This window comes from Salvelinus namaycush, unplaced genomic scaffold, assembly GCF_016432855.1.
Source record: "Salvelinus namaycush isolate Seneca unplaced genomic scaffold, SaNama_1.0 Scaffold319, whole genome shotgun sequence".
NCBI classification, from domain to species: Eukaryota; Metazoa; Chordata; class Actinopteri; order Salmoniformes; family Salmonidae; genus Salvelinus; species Salvelinus namaycush.
In genome coordinates, this window is record NW_024060108.1 from 8,604 (window position 1) to 17,206 (window position 8,603).

Consider the following 8,603-nt stretch of genomic DNA (forward strand, 5'->3'; position numbering starts at 1 on the left):
TTGGAGTGGGTCTAGGGTTTCTGGGAAAATGGTGTTGATATGAGCCATGACCAGCCTTTCAAATCACTTCATGGCTACAGACGTGAGTACTACGGGTCAGTAGTCATTTAGGCAGGTTACCTTGGTGTTCTTGGACACAGGGACTATGGTGGTCTGATTGAAACATGTGGTGGATCTAATTTAATACATTTGCTTCTGTCTGTTTTTTAAATAATGAAATTCAAAGGTCAGGGTCAAGCTGAGCCGGACCAAGAGTGGAAGAGTGGAAAAGGTTACTGGTTGTGATGACATCACTGGTGAGAAGTCAGTTATGAAAAGATATTGAGTTGACTGCATGTTAGTCTGTCAGCCCCATCTCTGTTGACATCTCCCTCTCTCTCCATCTCCCCTCCCCTCTCTTCATATCCCCTCCCCTCCTCCTCTGTCCCATAGCCGCATTAAGTAGTTTGGGTGAGTAGAAATACAGCTAAACCTAGGGTATGGCTAAATGGGATGTGTATAAATACAGCTAATCCTAGGGTATGGCTAAATGGGGTGTGTAGAAATACAGCTAAACCTAGGGTATGGCTAAATGGGGTGTGTAGAAATACAGCTAAACCTAGGGTATGGCTAAATGGGATGTGTAGAAATACAGCTAAACCTAGGGTATGGCTAAATGGGGTGTGTATAAATACAGCTAAACCTAGGGTATGGTTAAATGGGATGTGTATAAATACAGCTAAACCTAGGGTATGACTAAATGGGGTGTGTAGAAATACAGCTAAACCTAGGGTATGGCTAAATGGGGTGTGTAGAAATACAGCTAAACCTAGGGTATGGCTAAATGGGATATGTAGATATACAGCTAAACCTAGGGTATGGCTAAATGGGATGTGTAGAAATACAGCTAAACCTAGGGTATGGCTAAATGGGATGTGTAGAAATACAGCTAAACCTAGGGTATGGTTAAATGGGGTGTGTATAAATCCCCCCACCAGTTGAAGCTAATTTACTGTCCTATAAACTCTTAAATACTATTTGGAGAACAGCAAAAACTAACAAAAATGCCCCCAGACATTAACTATTTAACTGTACTAGAATGCTTAAAAGACTGCAAAATGTTTTATATCGGTTATCGGTATGGTTTCTTTTTGGCAAGGAAAATATTGGATATCTGTATCGGCCAAAATGTAATATCGGTGCATCCCTAATAATAAGGTTGGTAACAAGATGGAACATCGTTGTGGAAATCTGTTGCAGCTCAAGTCGACTACAAAATCCACAATGCAATGCTCTCTGTATGGGCTGGCTGGTAGCTAAACGTATCTACACACAATAATACCAAAGACAATATCAGCATGTGAAGTAGCTAACTAGCTGTTAAATCACCTAAACAAACTGCACTATTAATTTAGGAGTCTACAATCTCACCATATTCAACCTGCAGATCGATGTGTCTCACAGAGTGGAATCTAACATTCACAACTTCAGAAATAATTTTGCGGAGATGGGAAACGTTGCCCTTGCTACTTCAATAGGCGGCGCGGTGCATTCTGGGTGATTGTGGGACAAGGAGAGGCTTTCAAGGTTTGAACGGTCTATTGGGCTCTAGGTCAAAAACACAATATTAGCATGAATTTTGTCAAAAAGAAGTACAACATTACTGATATTTTCGGAGATGTGAGATAATTAACTTGCTATCTGTAGTATCGTATAGCTTTGGGATCGTGACAGTACGTACTTTTGATGAAAATAGGCAGTTTCTCGACATAAAGTACACTGACTTTGAGAAGGGATTGCGTGATGGTTAGTTTAGCAACCGCGTGACGCAGCATGACAACATGAACGTGATTGGTCGATAGTCTGCTGGGTGGGGTGTTTTACAGGCACGCAGATCTTTAGAAATGGGAGAATCATTTGTACATTGAAAAACGTTGCCGACCCCCTGCTATAATGTATATGAAGTCACCCTTGTGGAGCGGTTCGTATTGTGTACTATTGTAACGGATGTGAAATGGCTAGCTAGTCGCTGGTGCGCGCTAATAGCGTTTCAATCGATTACGTCAGTCGCTTTGAGACCTTGAATTGAAGTAGTGGTTCCCCTTTTGTGGAGCGATGGGTAACGATGCTTCGTGGGTGTCAGTTGTTGATGTGTGCAGAGGGTCCCTGGTTCGCGCCCGTGTCGGGGCGAGGGGACGGTCTAAAGTTATACTGTTACACTATGACAGTGTCATTGTGTCAGTGTTCCTTATGATGTGTGCACCCAGCTCATTTTGTATTTGCCTGTCTGCATTATTCACCAGGGACAGGAAACATTCTGTGAATACTGAAGCATCAACAAGGTGGCTCTGATAATATTGAAATATTGTATAAATGAACGAGGCGGCTCGGAGAAATTGAAACATTTAGTATCAACAAGACAACTCTGAGAATATTCATATTGCAACATAGTAGTCAACACGGAGGCAGCAGGGCCAGTTTGTCTGTCTGATATTATTGTGTTGCCTACGCAGCATCTGGGTGCTCATTATATACTAAAACCAGCCCTACATCCACACTATAGATAAATAACTTAGCAATATTTAATGACGTTATGCAGCAATATTGATCTGTTCATCTTTTAATTCAGGAAGATGAACAAGCAACACTGATGGAGTGAGAGGTGGAAATGCATTATACCAGAGGTAGGTAGACTACAGGTAGGGATTAGGATGCAGACAGAGTAACACTGATGGAGTGAGAGGTGGAAATGCATTATACCAGAGGTAGGTAGACTACAGGTAGGGATTAGGATGCAGACAGAGGATGATGATGTAGACCTATAGGTAAGAAGTTAATGTTTGGCTCGCTACAGAAGCTCTATCAAACCACTGATACAGTACTGGACAACTAGGGGGGTGGCGTACAGCAGGTAATTACATTCATGTATTTTTCTCGGGGCGCCGCAGCACCCTCATAACGCCTACTTCCCTCAGCTATGCTCTGTCCCCTCATCTCTCTCTCCTCTGCCCTCCCCACCCCCTACTCCCCTCGGCTATGCTCTGTCCCCTCCCCTCCTATCTCTCTCCTCTGCCCTCCCCACCCCCTACTTCCCTCGGCTATGCTCTGTCCCCTCCCCTCCTCTCTCTCGTTCTCTCTCTCTTCCTGCCATGTAGCATCAGGCCTGTTGCGCTTGACTCAGGTCACAGACCTCTGGCATCGACACTCCCCCCTTCTCCTGCTCTAACATTAGACCAATATTAAATATTAAATATACTCTCATTCATTTACATAGAGACAGATACAATCAATCATTGACACACTGAATATACAACAGTCAGATGCATGACACCATCACAACTTAACTGACATTAGTGGCTGTCCCCAGATGGACAGTTAGGCTACAGTAAAGTACATTTACAGGTGATCACATCATTGTCCTGCTTTGAGACACATTTTTACTGTCTGCTTCCAGTTGTATGTTATTTTACTAGCCCTGCAAATGGTAATATATCTTACAATATCAAAACATATCTCAGTAACTGTCACAAGTGTATATCAACGTAACAGCCTCCTACCTGTGCTCCACAACAGGATGGTCAGTACCACTGCAGGTATCATATCTGTCTCTAACTGGGGCTCCACTGAGCGAAACAAGTCTACTGTCATGAAGAGTCGACTGAAGAGTGGAAAATACTGCTAGGCTATATGACTTCTATCTCATTACTTCCTTACTTATATGATGTGACACACTTTTAAGCAGACAAGATCAGTGGTTAAACCCACCAACCTACAGGAAACACTGACATTAGAAAACCCCCACAGGAAACTGCTCACATGGCAGCAACGTTTCACATAGCGTCTGCTATACTATCAACTCTAACTTTCTACTGCTTGAGCTCACCTTTTATAAAGGTGTACTGGACATCTTGAATAGGGTCTGGATGCCTTATATTGAAAACAGTACAACAAAAGGAGTCTGTATTGAAAAGATGCCCACTTCATGTTTTCAACAGCTGCTGGGTTGTTCAGTCCTGCCCTGGGGGTCTGCTGTCCTGTGGGTTGTCCCTCTGGCCTTGACCTAATATACCTGAAACCAATAATGAATGTTTCACTAAGACCCTAAAGCTGAGTGGGATGTGTTGGGTTTGGGCTCTGCAGGGCAGTGGACACATAGGGACAGGACAGGGAGACCCAGCTATATTGTGTGGATGTTAAAGAGCTCTACAGTACTACTAGGTCATATGAGATGAATTATATGGAGGATGTAATGTAGTGTATATTGTGTGGATGTTAAAGAGCTCTACAGTACTACTAGGTCATATGAGATGAATTATATGGAAGATGTAATGTAGTGTATATTGTGTAGATGTTAAAGAGCTCTACAGTACTACTAGGTCATATGAGATGAATTATATGGAAGATGTAATGTAGTGTATATTGTGTGGATGTTAAAGAGCTCTGCAGTACTACTAGGTCATATGAGATGAATTATATGGAGGATGTAATGTAGTGTATATTGTGTGGATGTTAAAGAGCTCTGCAGTACTACTAGGTCATATGAGATGAATTATATGGAGGATGTAGTGTAGTGTATATTGTGTGGATGTTAAAGAGCTCTACTGTACTACTAGGTCATATGAGATGAATTATATGGAGGATGTAATGTAGTGTATATTGTGTGGATGTTAAAGATCTCTACAGTACTACTGTATTGTTGGTTTGCACATGATCATCTGATGATTTATCACTCCAGTGTTAATCTGCTAAATTGTAATTATTCGATTTATTGCCTACCTCCTCATGCCTTTTGCACACATTGTATATAGATTCTCTTTTTTTCTACCATGTTATTGACTTGTTTATTGTTTACTCCATGTGTAACTCTGTGTTGTTGTCTGTTCACACTGCTATGCTTTATCTTGGCCAGGTCGCAGTTGCAAATGAGAACTTGTTCTCAACTAGCCTACCTGGTTAAATAAAGGTGAAATAAATAAATAAAAAACTAGGTCATATGAGATGAATTATATGGAGGATGTAATGTAGTGTATATTGTGTGGATGTTAAAGAGCTCTACAGTACTACTAGGTCATATGAGATGAATTATATGGAGGATGTAATGTAGTGTATATTGTGTGGATGTTAAAGAGCTCTACAGTACTACTAGGTCATATGAGATTAATTATATGGAGGATGTAATGTAGTGTATATTGTGTGGATGTTAAAGAGCTCTACAGTACTACTAGGTCATATGAGATGAATTATATGGAGGATGTAATGTAGTGTATATTGTGTGGATGTTAAAGAGCTCTGCAGTACTACTAGGTCATATGAGATGAATTATATGGAGGATGTAATGTAGTGTATATTGTGTGGATGTTAAAGAGCTCTACAGTACTACTAGGTCATATGAGATGAATTATATGGAGGATGTAATGTAGTGTATATTGTGTGGATGTTAAAGAGCTCTACAGTACTACTAGGTCATATGAGATGAATTATATGGAGGATGTAATGTAGTGTATATTGTGTGGATGTTAAAGAGCTCTACAGTACTACTAGGTCATATGAGATGAATTATATGGAGGATGTAATGTAGTGTATATTGTGTGGATGTTAAAGAGCTCTACAGTACTACTAGGTCATATGAGATGAATTATATGGAGGATGTAATGTAGTGTATATTGTGTGGATGTTATAGAGCTCTGCAGTACTACTAGGTCATATGAGATGAATTATATGGAGGATGTAATGTAGTGTATATTGTGTGGATGTTAAAGAGCTCTACAGTACTACTAGGTCATATGAGATGAATTATATGGAGGATGTAATGTAGTGTATATTGTGTAGATGTTAAAGAGATCCACAGTACTACTAGGTCATATGAGATGAATTATATGGAGGATGTAATGTAGTGTATATTGTGTGGATGTTAAAGAGCTCTACAGTACTACTAGGTCATATGAGATGAATTATATGGAGGATGTAGTGTAGTGTATATTGTGTGGATGTTAAAGAGCTCTACAGTACTACTAGGTCATATGAGATGAATCGTGATGTTTCTGTGTTAATGTTTGTGTAGGTGTTTCCAATCCTTTCTCTTTGGATAAAAGCTAAAAAAAAAAATTAAAAAAAAGGTGGGAGAGTTGAGTTATGTACTAGACTGGTGGGGGTCAGGGAGAGAGTTGAGTTATGTACTAGACTGGTGGGGGTCAGGGAGAGAGTTGAGTTATATACTAGACTGGTGGGGTCAGGGAGAGAGATGAGTTATGTACTAGACTGGTGGGGTCAGGGAGAGAGATGAGTTATCTACTAGACTGGTGGGGGTCAGGGAGAGAGTTGAGTTATGTACTAGACTGGTGGGGGTTAGGGAGAGAGTTGAGTTATATACTAGACTGGTGGGGGTCAGGGAGAGAGTTGAGTTATGTAATAGACTGGTGGGGGTCAGGGAGAGAGTTGAGTTATATACTAGACTAGTGAGGGTCAGGGAGAGAGTTGAGTTATGTACTGGACTGGTGGGGGTCAGGGAGAGAGTTGAGTTATGTACTAGACTGGTGGGGTCAGGGAGAGAGTTGAGTTATGTACTAGACTGATGGGGGTCAGGGAGAGAGTTGAGTTATGTACTAGAATGGTGGGGGTCATGGAGAGAGTTGAGTTATGTACTAGACTGGTGGGGGTCAGGGAGAGAGTTGAGTTATGTACTAGACTGGTGGGGGTCAGGGAGAGAGTTGAGTTGTGTACTAGACTGGTGGGGGTCAGGGAGAGAGTTGAGTTATGTACTAGACTGGTGGGGGTCGGGGAGAGAGTTGAGTTATGTACTAGACTGGTGGAGATCTGGTGTCCAGGTGGCCCTGGCAGAAGCAGTGGGTTCTGGGTAAAATCACTGGGTAAAAAGCAATTTTTCAACCTATGTGTAGTGATAATTGTGTTGTTTGCTCTGTAACCTGGTAGTTTATATGCCTTGACACTGTGATATATCAGCCTAAAGCCGAGATTATAAGAAGACACAGTGGCAGAATAAATTCAACCATATTTTTGTTTCATCACAAAACCGGAGAGCAACATCTGTCCTGTAAAGTCCACAAAACATATTACCTGTAACAAACATTTACATGACCTACAGCATGGTCAAGCAAGGTCATGTTTCTGACATCTTCTGACTACTAAACAACTATTGAATTAGAACCACAGAGTTACAGCAAGTCACAAAGACAACAGGAGCTGCCTCCACTATTCCAGCACCATTTCAACTTCAACATTTCAACATCATCAAATCACCTCTGCTTAGTCTAATACAGTGACAACTAAAAGATACCAAAACTATTTAGTCCAATCAATGTAAGCTAAATATGATGTGGCTGTCCATGGAACTGATTTGTTTGTGTGTGTGTGTGTGTGTACGTATGTGTGTGTGTGTGTGTGTGTGTGTGTACGTATGTGTGTGTGTGTGTGTACGTGTGTGTGTGTGTGTGTACGTATGTGTGTGTATATGTATGTGTGTGTGTACATATGTGTGTGTGTGTGTATGTATGTATGTGTGTGTGTGTGTACGTGTGTGTGTGTGTGTAAGTAGAAAACACATGTTGACTCACCCTACCTGTAGAGAAAACCAATGCCATCCTCCTCTTTCATGTATCCTACACATCTATGACTCTGTCATACAGGTCACCATTTTAGTTATTTTTCTCCTAAGGTACCTGGCTAAAATGCTTGCTGGCTAGCATAACTTCCTGTCATGGGCAACGATGCGCCAGGCCAGCTAGTTAACATTAGCCTGCTACATCTAGCTACAGTACATGTTGAACTTCCATCCTCTCAGGCCAGCTAGTTAACATTAGCCTGCTACATCTAGCTACAGTACATGTTGAACTTCCATCCTCTCAGGCCAGCTAGTTAACATTAGCCTGCTACATCTAGCTACAGTACATGTTGAACTTCCATCCTCTCAGGTCAGCTAGTTAACATTAGCCTGCTACATCTAGCTACATGTTGAACTTCCATCCTCTCAGGCCAGCTAGTTAACATTAGCCTGCTACATCTAGCTACAGTACATGTTGAACTTCCATCCTCTCAGGTCAGCTAGTTAACATTAGCCTGCTACATCTAGCTACATGTTGAACTTCCATCCTCTCAGGCCAGCTAGTTAACATTAGCCTATTACATCTAGCTACAGTACATGTTGAACTTCCATCCTCTCAGGCCAGCTAGTTAACATTAGCCTACTACATCTAGCTACAGTACATGTTGAACTTCCATCCTCTCAGGTCACCTAGTTTACATTAGCCTAATACATCTAGCTACATGTTGAACATCCTGCAAATAGTCTTGGTAGCCTTTTGACTAGATGTTCAGGAGTCTTATGGCTTGGGGGTAGAAGCTGTTTAGAAGGACCTAGACTTGGCTCTCCGGTACCGCTTGCCGTGCGGTAGCAGAGAGAACAATCTATGACGATGGTGGCTGGGGTCTTTGACATTTTTAGGCCTTCTTCTGACACTGCCTGGTATAGAGAAACGTGGATGGCAGGAAGCTTGGCCCCAGTGATGTATTGGGCCGTTCGCACTACCCTCTGTAGTGCCTTGCGGTCGGAGGCCGAGCAGTTGCCTTCCCAGGCAGGATGCAACCCGTCAGGATGCTCTCGGTGGTGC